The sequence below is a fragment of the Sciurus carolinensis genome, chromosome 6, assembly GCF_902686445.1.
Source record: "Sciurus carolinensis chromosome 6, mSciCar1.2, whole genome shotgun sequence".
NCBI classification, from domain to species: domain Eukaryota; kingdom Metazoa; phylum Chordata; class Mammalia; order Rodentia; family Sciuridae; genus Sciurus; species Sciurus carolinensis.
Genome location: NC_062218.1, coordinates 40,350,224 through 40,369,818, shown reverse-complemented (window position 1 = coordinate 40,369,818; position 19,595 = coordinate 40,350,224).

Genomic DNA, 19,595 nt, shown 5'->3' with positions numbered 1-19,595 from the left:
TAATATATTTTTTAACACGAAGCACCAGACACTGAGTTAAGTCTTTTATGTTTTATCTTTAATCCTCCAACAGTCCTAATTTTAGTTACTAAATTTTTACAAAATTCAGATGCTTTTATCTTTGAACAATAGCAGTAATATTGTCTGCAATAACAGAAAAAACAAATATAAAGTGTGAAGCAACAGGCAACATTTATAATCAAGATATGAAGTGTTTTCTGTGGGGACAGCTAAGTAAATTTGGTAGTTCCTTTTGCTGAGGAAAGATAGGGGTCAAAGAATTAGGAGCAGAAACAATAAAATAATGAATCCTGTGTATTCCCCAAATGGCAGAATTTAACTTCAAAAGAATATCTAATTAAATTATGTTAAAAAAAAACAATATGATACATTGTAGCAGTAGGTGTCAATTTTAATGAACTCAAGATTTGGTGCTCACCAAAGCTATAATTAATTACAAGAATAGTTTAGACAAATTAATTGTTTTACAGAAAGCAGAGACATTTGTGATATTTTTATTTGTTCATTTAGAGAATGTGTTAAATATTTTCGAGTTCCATTTTTGCTGTCCATTGAAATTGGAGCAGACAGCCAATAAGCTGCTATTGGTACTAGAAGGTGTAGCAGGCCTTTGCTAAAAGGCCAGACTGGAAATCTTTCCTAGAAAGCTCTTTTTAGTCCACCAGACCAGTCCTAGATCTTTCAGGACTGGAAATCTGACTTCTTAGCAAACCAAGAGTTACTCTGTCTTTCAGAGAAGAATCATTTAACCAGTGTCATTAAGACCAATGTCAAAATCAGAGTGTCCATTAAATATATTCATATACATATATAAAATATCAGAGACCTAAATACATACCCATCATTCATCAGATATACACAGCAATGTAAATTATAATCAGAAAGTTGCTAAGTGAACTTGAATCATAATAGAGTTTTGGACAGGCATTTCCTTAGCCTGAATTTCTTCTTGCCTAGTTGTTGACTGGATGGGACAAGCCATCGTTTGAGCTATTGTTCTTTTCCAATCCTTCAGTCTAGTTACAAAATCTAATTACCATCAGTTCAGAAGACAGTGTGCCTCTATTCTCTTTTTCCAAATCCATAAAATATCGATTCATAGTTTAATATTTGAAGGGCACTTATTTTTTGCTTATTCAAAATTCTAATTATTGACTCATTTCTGCCCACATCATAATAAAGATAGGGCCATGGAAAACCAACAGGACTTTCTATTAATTATCCTCTTATTCCCAAGAGACTGCATCCTGGGCCAGCTGTAGCCTTGGTCTGTCAGGGTCTTTATTATAATTTTAGGTAGCAAATCATGTTCAATAATAAAAGATAGGAAGAAACCACCTTGAACCCAGTGGAGCAGCTGTGCTCTGAAGTAAGGCTTTTGCCGCAGGGCTTTCTTTTGTTTACTCATGTGTATGTTACCCTTAACATCTCAGGAACATCATCACCTCACCTGTGTCCCTAATTACAGCTGAAACTTAAAGAGATACCACACCTATGGATATCTCTGTAGATTGCAAAATAAATGGCCCGAGCAAAAATGAAATCTTCCCCCAAAATACAACTAACTATTTTATAAATTTCAAATTCCATAGAATCTGCTGTCGAAATAGACAAAGCTCTTGGTGCATTTTTAGATACCAATTGTTTGGATGACAGGTGAATTGTGATGAAGTTGCCTTTAGGATTCCTTCAGAGGTAGACAAGTGGTCATCTAATCCAATCAGCCATCAGATGGTCTAGGATAATTGTGCCATGAAAACCTGAAATTGGTTGCCAAACACCTGCCTAGTAATTTGAGCTTCTTATAACTTAAAGCTCATTCATTTTATGGAATAAGAAAAAAAATCAAAACAAAAGGGATGCCTGGACCACCAAAAACCTTTATTTAAAAACAAAAAAACAAAATCTTACTGTGTAGATTTTTAATCAGGGAAGTAATAGAATCATCCACAAGCTTCACAGTCCTCAGCTGTGTTGAGTCATGATGAAATCATGTAAAGAAATCAATAAGTAAACCAGTGAGACTAGTGAGGAACCTAAGACTATTCAAGACCAGAATGCAGGTAGGCATCACATGGCCAAGAGAACTGACATAACTGCATGTTATCTGCAATCAAGGATATCCACTCTACACAGTGCTTTGGGCTGGGCAAGGAGGAACTTGTAATGCCTGGAGGTTCAGCCCAAGAGAAATTAGGCACCCAACCATCACTTCAAGGTATGGCCTTAAAAAAAAAAAAAAAAAAATTAAAAGTACTAGGAAGGCAAAGAGAGCTTTTTTGAGTTCATTCAAAATCTGCAGAGGGCCAGAATCTGTCAGAACAACCTCCTTGTTTTGCCCCAATTCTGGTTGACCATTTTTGCATCAGGTGGTCCTTCTAAAATGTTCTGTCCTTCCAGGCTGGGCAATTAATCTAAAAACAAAAATCCTGAATCCTGAACTGAGGAAATCCGAACTGATTTGGTAAACAATGATATGTAAAATCTACACACCTAGAGTGGCAAGTGACAAAGGAAATTGCAAATGCCCCTAAACACTCTTTCCCATCGATTGGCAGAGAAAATCTAACACATATACAGAGGAGATGGAGCATAAAATTGGGCGGACTGATTCAGAGGTTTGTTTTGATTTTTAAAATCATTTATTAAAAATAAAAATGAGTGCGTTATGTGTGGGGAGGGGGGATCGGATCTACTAACTCAAAGGGGCTGTCGGCAGACGACGTACAACTGAAAGCGGGCTTTCTAAGTTTACTAAGCACTAAATGCAGAGAAATGAGCAGTGATCTTGGGACCAGATTGGGGAAGGCTGCCTTGGAGTGAAGGTGATCACGTCCTGCCAGAAAGCTGACGCCTGCATTGGAACTTCCAGCGACTGCCTGAGGTGAGCTTCAAGAGGGGACCGGCCTGGTGAAGTCCGAGACTATTTCCAACAGGAAAACGCGCGCGTGCCCCGGCTGGGTCAGCCAGGCGGCGTCCGGGAAAAGACAGCCTGCAGGGGAATTGGGGAGCCCCAAATGGATCACCCTTCTGTCCCGACAGCGCAACAGGCTGTATGTACAATAAATTTAAATGATTGCAAGATTAATAAAATGGCCTGGAAAAAGGGCAAAACTGAAACTCTGCCTTCAGTGCCGACGTGCCAGGGGCGTTCCGTGTCTCAGGGATGGGACACTCGCTCTCAGAGACGTCTTTTCTTAGGGCGCGTCCTTGGGACCGCAGGGAAACAGAGGCAGAGGTCTGGAATGAGAAATCAAGAGCCCTGGGCAGCCCTTTCTCTGCTCAACCGCCATTCCTTTTTCCGCAGGACCGCCCTCGGCCCCGGAGCCCTGCAGCCTTTCGCACGCGCCCGCGGGTGGGAATCGGATCGGGGTCCTGCATCGCGGCTGGCTCTGCGGCCAGCAGGCTCCTGCTCCCACAGCGTTGCCCTGCTCTCTGCCGCTCGCGCCCACAGGCCTCGGGATTGGCTGCATTGGGCAGCAGTGGTCCAGCTCCGGGGCTGCAGCGCTCAATACGATTCCCCCTGATGCTCTCGCTGATGTTAAATCTTTATTCCTCCTCACCGACTGCCTTATATTTTTTGTAACGTAGTCATCTTTTGGAGGCAGTAACCCATACAGCCAGTAACCGTGGATAATCAGACAATCCCACACCCGCCTTTGTATTCCTGTACCTTTAAACTCTGCAAATATTTTTGCCCTTTCATGGAAAAGGTATTCCTTTTTCTTCTTCCAACCTCGCCAGTCTCACTTACCTTTCCTGAGCTCAAAGCCTAGCTCAGGTCAGGTGGGAATCTCTTGTGATCCCGCAACAATTAAACGGAAAAAACTAGCTTTCGGTTTTGGTTTTGGGTGACTGGTTGTTTTGTTGTTGGGGAGGGGAGAGGTTATGTTTGTTTTATGTTTACTATTTTTCTTTTATTGTGCAGTCCAAGAAAACTCGTTGTTTTAACAAAACATATTGTCCCCAGCATCAGGGACTGAGTTCCAGTCTTGGACACTTCACTCTTTCTGCTTTTCCCCCACCCATGTTTAATTTCTTAACTATGGTAGGTCCATGATCTTTTCCCAAATAGCCCAGACCCTTGCTGCCCTAAGTCCTCCTCCGATTTACTCCTTTCTTTAATTTGCCTGGTGCGTTACCTCTGGGTCAGCGCTCCCTTTGTGCTGCTGTCCTGGGCCTGTGTGTGTGTGTGTGTGTGTGTGTGTGTGTGTGTTTCTTTTGTTATTTTCTACCCTAACACTGCAAAAATGAAACACACATGCAGCTCTGTCGCCTCATATTTTCAGATGTTTTTCACACTATTGTCTGCTCCAGCCCGTTGAAAGTGCAAAGTGAAAACAGATGCATCCGAATTTTTTTTTTTTTTGAAAGGGGACAATCCTAGGATGGAGACTAACCTCTCGAATAAAGATAAGCAATAAATATAATATCAGATTTATAACGTGCATCGAGCAGTCTTGATTAGCACCAAGGTGAGCTTTGGTGAGATTTTTATCATTTCCATGTGTCTGGACTACAAGAAGAAATCAATGGGGGAAGAGCTCTATAAATCAGCGTTCATGTCAAGACAAATCAAAATAATGCCTCTATTATTTCAATCAATAAACCATTTTTATTTCCAACATCTGATACACAGTGTGTGTCCGTCTGTTTGTATTTGGAATTGGCAGCTTTGCCTTATACCAAAACAAACCTTTCAGGTCGTGTCAATGAAATTAAAATTTTAAAAAGGAGAACCCAATGTGTCCTTCCATGACTTTAGAGCCACTCCATGCTCCGCTTTTTTAAACCGTGCACCCAAGTCAGCAAGAGAGCTTTGCAAACTCTGCAAATAATGGTACTGCGCAGAGGAAGGGACACAGCAAAGGGTGGCAGGTACTGGTAGGCAAGAGAAACAGAAAGGGCACCCAGCAAAGTCTTAGGCTAAGGAGAGCCTCCCTGTCTCCTGGCTCCAGTATATTTCCAGGGGACAGTTCTACAATCAGCCATGCCTGCAGGTTTGCCACAGTGCTATGCAGGCTACTGAAAACCAAGCTTGCCCCCTCTCCCACCACCACCGCCAAGATCCCTCCAACAGGTGTAAGGTTGACTTGCTGTTGGGCAATAATTGGGGAAAGCCTAGCTAGTGCAAGACTTGAGAGAGGGAGGGAGAGAAGGAAGGAGGGGGAAGGGAGAGGGAGAGAAGGGAACTGACTGGCTGTGGCTTTGTTAGTTTCAGGCAGATTCCAAGCCTTGCTTCTCAAAATGTCCTGCAGTTCCAGCTACTGCAGCAGTTTGTGGGACAGGGCCACCGTTCTTGACAGAGGAGAGGAAAGTAGAGGAGACATGATTCACCTATTAGTCAATATTGTAGATAACTCCGGTGTTGGTATCCCTGTAGCTTCCTTAGTTATTTTGTTTCCATATTTGCACATCCGGGATCCAAATCTCAGTCATCCTTTTGTTACTTAAAGGTTCACTCGTCCTGTTCCATCTGTCCACCAGAAACACATAATTCGATTACCCCATTCCAAATCCATTTCTTTCCATTGGAATGGGGAGGAGATGAAAAAATCCTCCCAGATGGAACCCCAAGCGGCGTCAGATCTAGTGTAGGCTTTGTTTGGATTCAACAGCTGTCTGCCCACCACACCCTCAGTCCCCAAGACCAAAGCGCATCCCCGGGCTTTCATTTGAGAAAGGGGGGGGGGGGGGAAGAGAGACAGTTCTAAAATTCGGTATTTTTACAAGCAGGGCTTCACAATCACTGGGAACGTTGAGACTTTAATAGTTAATCTCTCAGGCGAAATTATCACCCCAACAACCGTTTCCAAATAAGTCGGTGCAAATGGAAAAAACGTGTTGGTAATCTGGATACGCAGGCATATTTTTTACCCTGAAAAGCTTGTTGGTTTTCTCTCTCCGACTGCCTCCTTTCCTCCCTTCTCAGCCTCAGAGCTTTGTACAGCGAAGGGGCGGGGGCTGGAGGGAGAGGGAAAAGCTTGGGCAACGGGAACCTCGAGGCTGAGGGATTTCAAGGAGGGCTAAATAAACCAAGCAGCGAGGTGCGGGTTCTCTGTTCATTTCTTCCCTAATGCGTCTCTCCTCTGGGTCAGAGCGCTAATGACGACCTCGTTCCTACGATTTAGGACGCGGGTGCTTTCAAACAAAAGACACGGAGTCCTCTAGCTTTTCTCTTGCTCGCTCCGCTAGATTCCTCTTACCCTCTTCCTTTCCTCCTTCCCCGCCCCCCACACCTCGTTCCCAAGCCCGGCTGTCCCCTCCCAGTTTCCAGTTCCCTGGGATTTCCCTCTCCTCCGCCACCTACTTTCCAGAAGGGTTTTTTTAATCCCATTATACTGCTGCCTAAAGGACGTGCTCCGATTTCCAGAGGCCTTTTTCTGTTCCCGTTCAGGTCTTGGATTCAGGAGGTCACGAATTAATCTAAAGCTTTTCTCCCAACCTTAGGAAGTGGAAGACTTTTGAGACCACCACTCGCATACGCCTTGGGCTGCCCACGCAGAAACATTGCCTGGGTTCTTATTCTTCGTATTTTTTTTTTTTTTTTTTCTGTTTCTAAACATGCAAAAGCGCACAAAGGACCTGAGCTGCAAGGCATGAACTGGGTTTCCTCGAGAAAAATGATGGAGGAGAGGGTGGGCGTGGGGGTGCCCTCCTCGCTGTGGGCTCTGAAAGGGGAGAGGGAAGGATAAACAACCCAGATGACCTAAGGCCTGCGGCGACTTGCTGCTAGTCCCGGGAAGCCGACTTAGGCCGCAACCCAGGCTGGGCCTGCTCCTCCTGTTTGCTAGGCTCCTCAACTGCAAAACCAACCAGGACCCCGCGTTCTTTAGCCCTTAGGGGCAAAACTTGGAGCCCCCAAAATGAATCCTCAACAGTCCCCAGAATACCCGATCTGTGGTTTTCTTCCATGAAAGACTCTGAAGAATTGCAGCTCTGTCCAGGCAGGGAAGAGTTTTAAGGGTCACTTGAAATCCAGCCGCTGAGAGGCGGCGCTTTGGGGAGCAGAGTTCAAAAAGAAATTCCAGAACATCTAGGTCCTGCCTGCGCGTTAACCGACATCCTGTAACTGCGGACAGTAGGTTTGAGGTCCCAGATCTTGAGGAACAAATCTGGTCGCCAGCCCCAATGCCCTCCTAGGAAAAGTACACAGAGAAAACAGCCCTTTCAAATCTCTTTCCTTGTAAACGATTTGGGAAAACTTAACTAGCAACGTTTTCTCCCCTCATGCCGAAATTGAGAACTTTTATGATTTAAAAGTAGAAGGAAGATGCAGAGTCTCTTCCTTTTTCGTTTAAATAACTGCCTTCTCCCTTTGCTCCAGGCAGCGATTTCTGGGAAAAGGGGGAGGGGGGGCGTTGCGGTTCACATTATTTAGGGGGTGGAGTTTTATTTGTTCCTTCTTATTTTAGTTTGGTTTAAAACATTTTTTCCTCTGGGTTTCTTTGTTATTGTGAGGTTCGTCTGCAAGACTCAGGACTCCACTCTGAATAAAGCATTTTTGTTGTTTTAAAATTTCAAACTGACATAAGTGTTGGATCATCAGTTTTCCCTTTGTCTGCCCCGGTTGTAAATAATGGCTTTGAGATTAGCTAATTAAGGGGCATTAATCACTGATAGAAAGGGAATAAATCAAAGCCTTGTTCTAAATTTCAAACTTGCCTGTATAGATGTGCATAGCTACTCTATCTGCTGCAGATAGGTGCTGTTTGAATTACTGTTCTTCAGAGTAAACCAAATCCACTTCACTTTTAAAAAATGAATATTGTATTTATACAGCTCGGTTGTATCGTTAAATTGTCCCCCTCCCGTTCTTACTCTATTTCATAAACAAAGTGTAGAGATGACAGCTATTACGGGTTAAAAGAGCCAAATCTGAGCTTTTTGCCTAGCATTATGCTTACCTTTTTGAGGGTGGAGGGAGTCAGAAAAGGGAAGAATAAGCCCTAAGCGGATACAGATGGAAGGGGGATAAATAGATTTGTATCGGAGGCTTGCTTTTAATGAGAAGTTTCTTTAGAAATTTCTCAATGCCTGCAGTATTTCAGGTACAGTTCTCTAGACTGCATTTTCCTAGCTCTCTGCATAAGACATTAACAAACATTAGGTTCTGGTTTGTGAAAAAGAAAAGGCAAGCATTCAGGGCGTGGGATGTGTGTGTATTCGTGCTGTGTGTGTGTGTGTGTGTGTGTGTGTACTGTACTGGAAAAGAATAAAGCGGCGAGTCTCTCTAGCGCCTTGTGCTGCACCAATGATGCTCACTGCAGTTCGGCTGGGTCCATACTCAGAGCTCTGCACAGTATTTGGGAGCTTGGACCATTTCAACACCGACAAAAGAGGCTTTAAATAAGTACATGCCATAAAACACAAGCCAGTCCCAGGGAGCAAGTAAAAATTTATTCGTTTCACGTAAAGCCCTCCGAAACAGTAAACACAGAGCAGATAATCCAGAGCCAGGGAGGGGATCTGCAAGCTCTTAGCTTCGCGTCTGTGCCCGGAATACTTGCGCGGCTGTGCGCACATCCTGGCCTCTATGCGCACCGCCCTCTCCCCACCTTCGCGCGTAATGAAAACTGGTGCGTTGGGGTTCCTCACATTCTCCTCCTCCTTTGGGGCTGTGCCTTGTTTTAGCAGTAACTCTTAGCTCAGAACTCAGTTCAAGAATCTTCGCTAGGAAATGTGCCCGTCCAAAGGCAATGAGGACCCCTTGAAAGAACTCGGTTTCCCCTTCCTGCTGGAAGACCACCCCAACCTTGAAAGCCCCTTAGAGATTCCGATTGGAGAAAATATCACCTCCTAACCCCTAAGCCTCCTTACACGTTGGACCGTGTCCTTGACTGGCTACCAAAGGCAGGTGCCAGGTCCCCAGAGGCTAACTCCTAATAGCCCTAGCCTGTACGCCTCTGTCCCCTTCTTCGGCCGCTGCCCAATCTCCTTCCTCATTTTTGAAAGTACAGACTTTATCGTTGATTTTACCCGGTGTGTACCATGTCATCCAAAAAAGAGACTTGCGCTCTGCACGGGTGTCAACCATCAAGGGGTCCAAAGGAGAAAGGGGACCCGACAAGGGGGAGGGACCGCTGGAAAGAGAAGAGGTCATTTGCATAAAGCTTTGTCTTTAGTGTTCTTGGGCTGCCAGGGTTATAACGCTAATTACACAAGATTAATGTGGAGATTGTTCTCCATTGCTCACCAAGATTTATTTAAACAGTGAACTGCTCGAGATCCAAAGCTGTAAACCATCCCACCCCGCCGACCGGCCCGGATTTCTTCTGGCGGGAAGTTAAGTTTTCCTAAGTCAAAGAAGAAAGAAAAGGGGGTTGCCTTTGAGTCGGATGCTCGGAAAAGCCTTGCGAGCATTTTTGCTTAAAAAGAATATCCGCCGGCCCTATGAATATATAAATACACGTAGCCCTGCCTTTTCCCTCTCTGCCGGCTTCCAAATGAAAATCTTTTTTGAGCCGTTGTCAGTTTAGCGGAACGTGAGGCAGGCGCAAACCTGGTGCGGGAGCGCCCCCTAGTGCGACCCAAGGGAAGCGACAAGGTCGAGGCACGCCGGAGTTGAATGGTCTGTGCGGTCTCTAAGTGGAGTAGAGCTGAGGCTCTGCATAAATGATTCTTCAGTGCTCACGCTAATATTCTAACCTAAACGGCGCACACACACTCACGCCCAGATTCAGAACCACCTTCCAGCACTCAGATTTATTGGAATTGGGACTCAGACATCATTTTCTTTTCTGAAAATGCAGTGCAATCAGGGTAGACAACCAATATCTGAGAATTTTCTGACCTTGATTACTGGTTAGAGTGCAAGTGGTGAAGTTAATTAGCTTAACACTTAACTATTCCATATTATTCCATATTTATATATGTAGAAAACCACAGGTTCACCGTCACCCCAAGGCTACTTGGGAGAGATTATTTCGAAGATCATCAGTTTATTGGAAAACTTTGTTTTGGGTTTTAATGTCAGATTGTAACCCCGAATAATTTAAGATTTTTGAGGCTAAGTCCTTGCTTTATTCCTTCTTACCCTGGAGTAACTTTATGCTGTGAGGAGCTTTAACAATGATGAAAATCACATTATATGAAATAACATATTTGGGAGAAGGAGCTATAAATAGTTGATTCTAAGTTGGAGATTGAATTCTTATTGTAGTGAGTTGCTGACTCATTTTGTACAAATCTTTTAACCAGGCCCTGTATCAATTTTCTTTCTAACAAATGAAGCAAGCACAGTGGATACTTTTAAGGCACCTTCGAAATTAGGGAATCTGTAAACCTAAAGCACAATTGGGAAAAAGTACATGATAATGTTACTGAAGAGATGGCAGATACGTGCTTTGATATTTGTTCTATACATTTTCCTAAAAGGCAATTGTTATTATAAACCTGGATTTTTGAAACATAATCTTTTCTATAGTCACAGCATGGCTACAGATTTGTCCATTGTATACACACACACACACACACACACACACACACAGTATATGTGCACTGTATTTAAACACTGTATATAATAATATATACAATGATTTGAGCACCAAAAATCATATACATGTGTGATTTTGTATATATTTATATACACACCTATATAGATGGGAAATATAATACTAATTTAAATATTAAAATAAATTAGTTGATTTATTATTTCTGCCCCAGTCTCCCAACCTAATCCTACAATCCAGGGATAGTATTTTTGATGGTTTTGTGATGGTCTCCACATGTGATATGAAGACAGAATAAAAAGATTAAATGTTGACCTCTAAGTGGTGGAAAGAGACTTGGGATTGCCCTTTGAGGGGCCTCAGCCTAAAACATGTGAAATTCATTCTGGATTTCAATTCTGAAGAATCAGCTCGGTGTCACCTACCGAGAATCCTCAACAGAGAAGGCTGCTGACTATTGTGTCTGCAGAAAATATGCTGGGAAGGCAGCAATTAGAGATGGAGCACCTCAAAGGACACAGAAAACAAACTGCAAACAGCAGCAGAGGATGTTTTCACTTCATCCATTCTCACCCACAGTCACAACAGAGCATTGCATGTAGATGTTCTGTAGTTGCATTAACAATCATATTGTTAAGATCTTTTAAGTGGTAAAATAATATCAACCATATTTCATGTATATGAATTAATCACAAGATAATTTTTTATTGTCTTATAACAGAAAGATGAACACTTCAAAGACACAGCAGTGAGCTTGCTCACACTGCATGCCTCATCCATCCTGGCAGCCTCCAAACTGGCTCATCTGTGATATGCTTCCAGTCTTGTGAATCTTTTCCTAGTAAATAAGAATCAGTTTGATCAAGGGACTTGTTTTGAAGTCAGGCAGATATCTAAGATTTCCACAGTATCCTTGGTAACTTGGTTCCCAAATGTTATTTTTCATGGTTACTTTTAAAAAAATCTTATCTGTAAGGTTTAAGCAAAAACAAGACTCCATAAATAATTTGCTTCCATTTTATAATAATATCTGTGATGATATGAAACATGAAGAAGGGGATCTGAGTGTGTAGTGTGTGGGACCTGTGGAGTGTCAGGACAGGACACTTATCTTGGGGCAATTGTCCACTGGTGACACCCACTTGAAGAACTACCTCCGGTCACAGACAAATTCGGACAGTCAGGCTTTCTCTCTGGAACCCTATATGTGGCCCCAATTTCCCCTACCTTCCAGTTTGAAAGGCATGAAGCTGTTTTACAAGGATTTGGAGAAAAATGAAAGTCCCTCTGGTCTCAGCCCTCAGCCACACACAATCCTCCTTGTATACTTTGTCTCCATCTAAAGTCAGAACTTGATAATGAGGGATTGCTGACGCTGCAAATGTTGCTGAGGGATACGTTTTGGAAACATTTCTCAAAATATGTCAGCATCTTTTGAAGAAAGAAAAGAAATAAACTTTATTAGGAAGTAATTTCTGCAGAACAAACAAGCATTTTGATATGTTGTCTTACTGAATCCTCACCCAGTCGGATCCTAGGAGTGGTCTTACATCCCCACTTTACATTCAGGAAATTGTGACCCAGGAATTTCCTAAGTTGGGTAACATCAAAGATAGTTGTTCTAGGGCTGACCTGGCATTTGGAAGCCAGTGGTTATAATTTCAAAACCTACAATCCCTCTGCCTTTCCTTCTACCAGTCAGCTATTTTGAATACTTTGAGCAACACTCAACTCCATCCAATTATTCACCAATCTAGTTAGGCTCCAAGAGGAACAGATAATATCACAGCTGTGATATACAAAAGTACATGGTGATTTTCTTCAAAAACCAATGCTCTAAAAACAAAAAAAAAAAACAAAAAACAAACAAACAAAAAAAAAAAAAAAAACAATGTTCTAGGACCATCAGAAACCCAGAAGTTGGCCTTAAAGATGAATTCTCTGTTATCTGCCGAGAGGTCCATCCCCTATGTTATCAATGTTCAAAGGGAGTCACATTTCCCCTTTCCCACTAACCTCCCCTTCTACCAAATTCATGCACATCTTTTGATTATCATATTCTCATGATTGCTCTTTTTGGATATTTACAAAAAGATCCAGAGACTCTGTGCTATCCTATTTCCCTCATGCCATGTCACATTCTCAAAGAGACTATTTGCACTCAAAGATGCTTTCATGTTTTTTTTACTCACATTCTTCCTTCTCTGAAGGATATTGATATTCTTCCATTAATAATTCTTCTAAGCCAAGAGACAAATCACTCTCCACCTGGTGTATTTCTGTGCTGGTCTAAATGATAATTTTTATAATAACTATTGCATGCCATTACTTATTATAAAAATCTCTCTTCAGCATGAATGTCCATTTTGTAAGAGGATTAGTTGGGCTTTGCTGTGGGATACTTGTGTTTTGGGTAAGCTTTTTCAATCCTTTCATTTAGTCAAAAGGTGATTAAAATGACAGACATTTAAACTTAGTTATCATGATCAACCTTCCTAATCGCTGTCTTTGCATATCATGTTCTTAGTCAGGGCTAAGAAAGCCATCACTTTCCCTGCCTTCTCTACCTGCACCCCTTCAAAATGAGAAGTTTGCTACAACTCTCTCAAATACACTTGTCAAAGTCATTTTCTCTTACAGGGTCCTTTGCTGCCACCTGCTGCTCAAACTGCATTTTTGGAGACTAGCAACGCAGTCTATCTTTGAAGGTGCATTTTCAAACGTAAGGATGCACATAACAAAGCTGAGGCATAGCCAGACGCTCTCATATCATCTTAGTTCAGATTGATCTTTGAACCATTAGCTGCATTTGATATTTGTAGATGTTGGTTTCCTTTGTCATGCTCCTTTTTTCAAATTAATAGCATAATAACACAAGAAATTCTATTTTTCTTTTCCTTGAAAGCACAGCAAGCTGGTCATTCAAGCAACCAACCTTTAACATTTCTTAGGTGACATTCTGTGGAAGGCCAGAGTTTTAAGCTGGGAACACTACGATAACTGTAAGCCACTAATGAATTAGTGAGTTTTCTGTTTCCAGCTGCTCAACCTCAACGTTGCCTTCAGTGGCTGCTTGTGTACATGACTCTGATCTCTTTGCCATGCGTGCTGAGGGGGAATGGGATGCAGCTAATGTTGCTTGCTTGTTCTCTTTTCTCACTTTGTGCCCCATTATGACTTAGGCTCAGTTCTCTAAATGGGGTGATAAATTGGGTTGACAATACAGAGTAAATACAAGTCATTCCCATTCCCAGATCCTTTGTATACATAAAATATTATCTTTTTCTTATAAGCTGTGCCCACCTTGGGAAATTCATTTAGCACAGTGGTCCCCCATTTAACATTGCTAAAACATCTACTAACATTTTGGTACAGCTTCTAGATACAAACTAAGCATTAGGGACCCAAGTTGCATAAGCTGAGTGACTTTTGCTTGTGACACTTCACACTTGTAACTAGAAAGAAATTAAACATGGCACTGGATTTTAAAAACATGCAGAGAATCATCTTCAACTTTCTTCATAAACTATCTATTTTCATCCAACTGGTCCCCAGTAGCAAGAAAGTACAGTTACTTCTGAGGACTCTATGGCTGATTCATCTTGTATAAATATTCGCTTTCTTCATGGCAGAATTCTTTTTTTCAGACATTACATTCAGGTCTACATAAGTCACCCAGTTCAACCAAGCATTTCAAAACCACCTGGTTTCCTTAAATGTTCCTATGACCAGGCTTCTAAAATCCTGTAGGGCAAAACTCTAACAAAGAGAAGTCATCCGCAAAGGTCAGTGCTTCCAAGTTCATCTTTGGCAGAAAGCAGCTCATAGCTGACATTGAAAAATGTACCTAAAGTACAAGATATAGTTAGTTCTCTTTCATGCAAAATTTCAAAATCTGATTTGCCTTTCAAATTTATCACAACCTTTCACAGAGTGGCTTGCCAGTATTGGGGAGGGGGTGATAACAGTCAAAAAGCTGTGGAAATGATTTAAGGGTTCAGGACTTTGAAGTAAGTGCCTATTAAAAATATTTCACTTACTTCATATTTTTCCCAACATTTTCCCAAAATGTGTGTCTGTGTGCATGCGCATGCATGTGTGGAAATTTTCCAAATTACTTTTCTTTGAAGCACAGAGGCCATCATTTTTATGTGGGAGTGAGGAAATTTATTACTTTACAGGTTCCTGGCTTGCATGTGTTTTTCTTCAGAGCTTACTGAAGTTACACTTTTTCATTTTTGCTAACAATCTAAAAGACTATGCTTTCTTAATTTATTTTTTGATACATAATAAAGGTGGCTCCCCTTCCCTTATCAAGCTTCTAGTTACTTCAAGTGCAGCAGTAGATCATGTGAGTTGAACTTGGGGAGTTGGAGAGAAGGAGAGAATTAACAGGTTAATTATCTGATTCTAAAAAGTGAATGAGATCCTTCCCTTCATATGCATTTGCTCATTGCAGCATGTGTTCATTGGTAGACAAATATTGAGAAGGTACTAAGAACTGGGCATTATTCCTGGGACTCAGTTACTGCAGCAGTTAATTCATGAGCTAGCCTGAGGAATACACAAGTAAAAAGTCAGTATTAAAAAAAAAAGAAGAAGAAGTCAGGGTGGAGGCAATACCAAATGCTTTTGAGAGGTTGCAAAGAATGGCTGAGTGTAGGTCTTTGAAGACAGCTCATGTGTGTCTGGACCCCAACTCTGGAATCTTGTGCAAGTCACTTCACCCTTCTTCTACTTTGTTCTCCTCATCTGTAAAGTGGGAACAAGAAGAGCTTCCAGAGGCCGGGGCTATAGCTCAGTGGCAAAGCACTTGCCTAGCACGTGTGAGGCACTGGATTTGATCCTCAGTACCACATAAAAAATAAATTAAATAAGGTATTGTATAAAAATAATAAATAAAAAGGACTGGGGATGTGGCTCAGGGGTAAAAGACACCTGAGTTCAATTCCCAGTACCAAATTAAAAAAAAAAAAAAAAAAAAGCCAATTCTATTTAAAAAAAAAAAGTTTCCACCTCAAGAAGTAGTGAGAATAAAACAAGTTAATATGCAAAGTATTCATGAGAGTTCCTGGTCCTAGGTTTATGTGTCTGGCTACTCCTCACTATTCAGATTTCAGCTCAAATGCTGTGTCCTTGGCTGGAATTTTCCCTTTTAAAATAGACTCTCCTCGGGAGTTATTCTCATTCCTGCCACGTGCTTTAATTCCTCATAGCCCTGTCACTGTGGAATTATTTTCATTCTTGTTCTGATGCTTGTTTGTTGCCTCTTTGGCCCACTAGAGTGCACAAAACACAAGGGCAGAGACTGCTCAGTTTGGCTCATTGCTGCATTTCGGGACCATGGGACAGTTTGTGGCAAATGATCATTTTTCCATTTCAAGTGGTGAAATGAATTGCTGAACATCAAGACCTACGATGTGGCGATCCCAGAGGTCTCTTTGGGAGTCCAGAGGAGAGATAGTTGACCCGGTCATTAATGGGATCAGTTTCCAAAATTTAAAAAAAAAATGACATCCTGCATTCACCTGCAGACTGTCCATCATTAAGGACAGAGGCAGAAGGACAGTTCAGGAGAGCAGGACTATTCCAGGGTTAATAAGCAGTGACCATTTAAGATGGGCATTTTTTATCCCCATTTTCTAAGATAAGAAAAAGAAGCTGAAAACAGGATATGTTAATTTACCCAGAGCTCCAGTAAGTCAGAGCTAAAATTAAATTATTTTCTTGTACTCACCGCCAGAGAATATTGCTCTAAGGACCTTGAAACTGGAAATGGTATCTAAGGCCTGAGGTCGTTCTTCATGAACCTAATTTACTCAGAAGTGTCCTTGTGATATTTTCCCTGGGCTGCAAAGACCATCACAACAGACTGCTCTTCGCTCCAGATAAGGAGGGGGCTTCCCAGGTTTCACTTCACTGGGTCTTTTCAGTGAGCTGGCTTTCCGTCCAGATGCCTTGAGACCAACAAGGGTCATGAATTCTAAACTCAAGGGAAACAGGATTTTCCATACCCAGAGCATTCACATGCAGAAACCACCAGGGACAATATCTTTACCACTTTGTGTTGGGACAGGACTGCTTAATAATGTACCTGTCATGCCTCCTGAGAAGGCTCACTAACCTGAAACCACAGCAGCTGGCCCTGTTGAAGAAGCCTCCTCTCTGGATGTTCTCACCTGGTTAGTGGGCAAACAGCTCCCCTACCCTTCAGAAGCACTGGACGGAGACTTGCTTGGAGAATGGGAAAGATGGAAAGAACGTTGAAGAAAAGTGACTCCTAGAGAATTGTCCTCAATATTCAGTTTCATCATTGTGAGTGTGGCAGTTATTTTTTGATTCGTTTGTTTTGTTTTTATAGCTGCAAATTCTTTGGCCCTCCTCCCATTGAAAGAAAGTAATCTTTGTCTCCTTCCCTTGAATCTGGACAGACTTGTGATTGTGACTTCCACGGCTAGAATCTTAAAAGGCCCTGAACCTGCTGCCTGGGTCTCAGGGCATATTTGCTTTTTTGGAGTGCTGTCTTTGAAAATCCAGCCATGGATTCTGTGCTGAGAGAAGCCTAATGCAAAAGCCAGGGCAGGTGTCCTGGGAAATAGCCCAACCTGAGCCCAGCTGTCCAGTCATCTCAGTCCAGGAGCCTAACTGGTGAGTTGCAGCAGCCTCCAGGTGATTCCAGTCCCCTTGTGGTGAAGGCTGCTTCCAGTCCCTGGCACTGTTCTGTCAGCCACGGCTCATGACTGTGGAGCAGAGCAGCTGTCCCCACTGTGCCCTGCATGAATTACTGATCCACAGTATGTGCGAACATGAAAAAGATGATCAGTGTAGCTACTAAGTGTGGGGTGGTATGGTACGCAGCTGGAGTGACCAGAGCAGTTACCCCTTCACTAAGTGTCTGTGGTGTGAGGATCTTACGAAGAGAAGGTGGGAATTCTAAAGCAGAATTATGGTCAATTCCATTAAAAACTGGTTCAGTCAAATACTCATTCTACTCTCCTTTCTCTTTCGTCTAAAAGACTGAAAAACTCAAGTTCCCAGCCATCTTGCAGTTGCAAGTGACTTGTGACACAGCTCTGGTCAATAGTATAGGGACAACACTCCCTGTACAGTGCTTCTCTTCCTTAATAAAAGTTGATGGAGGAAAATCCCTGCTCTTCCCACTTCCTTCTACCTGGAGTGTGGATGTGTCACTAGGAAGTACAGCAGCCATGGAGAGACCTCAAGGAGGAAAGTCACAGGTTGTAGCAGAGAATGAAGAGAGACGCAGTCATGTTCTTTGGTGAATTTCCTTGATCAGCTACCCTTACCTGTGTTGTTTTCCCCCAGGATTAATTTAACTTTCTTAAAGTCACTGCTAATCAGATATTATGTGAATTATTATTATGTGAATTATTATTGGTGGATGTATCCTTGAATGATCAACTATACATGACATTTTCTGTGACATATATACTACATTCTATATGCCTATGTGTTATTTATTCAATTGAACTAAACAAAGAGTAACTATCTATTTATGCCTCCAACAAAAAAGAAGGAGAAGGTAGCAGAGAGTGTTCTTAGACTGAACATGTCTTTACTGTAGGAGACCCTACAGCCCAGACCTAAGACTCACAAGGAGAACATTTCAAGACTGAGCTCTGTGTTCTGTGACGGCAATTCTGAAACTACCATCCTGCTCATTTATCAGAAAGCAGCTTTCTGGTGTGATAAAGTAGAAACAACGAAATATTTTGGGTATCTCAACTCTCCAGTATGATTTTCTTCCCTAAGAAAATGTTTATTTCATATAAAATGGATAACATTTTAACCTGGTCTATATTTTTCCTCTAGACAAAAAGCACAATGGTGTCCTAATTCACTTCGTATTAAAATATGTAGTCTTAGTTCTGACAGTTGTATGTCTGTCTCTTATGCTTTCACCAAAGACAATTTTTAGATCTGTTGCTGGATACACACAAATATACATATGTATTTGTTAATGATCATCTCTTTTATCCAACACTATTATAACTACCACAATTGAGTGGTGTGAAGACTTGCATGTAGTGATTAATATTTGGAAAAATATGTCTCATAATAAAATCACTGGTGTTCTAAAACTTGCTAATTTCTATCTCTTTAGCATCATAAAATAGTAAATACATGTAATTGCTGGTTATTTTATGTGACAGTTATTAATCTTGACATATAATAAACAAGCTGAAAGGTGAATCATAAAACAATAATTCCAAAGACAAAAGAGAAGAATAATTACATATGGATGAGGACCAAAAAAAAAAAAAAAATCAAAGAACAAAGAGCATTTTGAATCCCTCCACTCTCCCTGGAGTGCCATTTCCAGTTGTAATTCATTTTAAGGGTACTGTGCTTCAACTGCATTTACTCTGTCAAAGACATTCATCTCATAATTCTTTAAAATCTGCAAGTAGATCTTGTAGTATAACCATTCAGGCTTATATTAAGTAGCTTGAATTATGTATTGTGGGACAAAGTGATCTTCACAAGTCAGGGATGCTATAAATCTTCTCCTTGGTGAATATCTTTTTAAAATTTTCTGGAAAATCTAGCCCTAAAATTCCTAACTGCTTTATGGATGCCTGCTCTTCTTTGTCATGTATGTTCTTCAAAACATACACCAAGCTTTGTTCATCTTTACTCCCTCAGTATCCACTATGCCTGACTTATTCGCCATTCACAGTATCACATGCCCAATATGTTAGGTACTGCATTAGATAATGATCCACACTCTTTGGAATCTACATTTTTTGGCAGCGAGAAAAGCATCAAAATATAACTGAAGAAGTAAATATATGCTTACAAATTTGAGAAAGGCTAAAACGGAAGAATGCCTGGTATAATGAGTAAGTATGATGAAGAGTTGACTTACTCTGAGGTGGAGGGGTAACTGAGGAGGAAAAAGGGACATTTCATTTGAGACCTTAGAATGAACAGAGATAGCCAGGGAAAATGGGCAAAAGCAGGGGAAATCATTTCAGGTAGATGGAAAAGCATGTTGTGTAGGCTATGGGCTGGACAGATGAAGTGTGTTAAGGTTTAGGCATTGTGGTAAGCGGGAGACTTACAATGACTTTTACTTATGTATCCTTGAGCACTCAATTC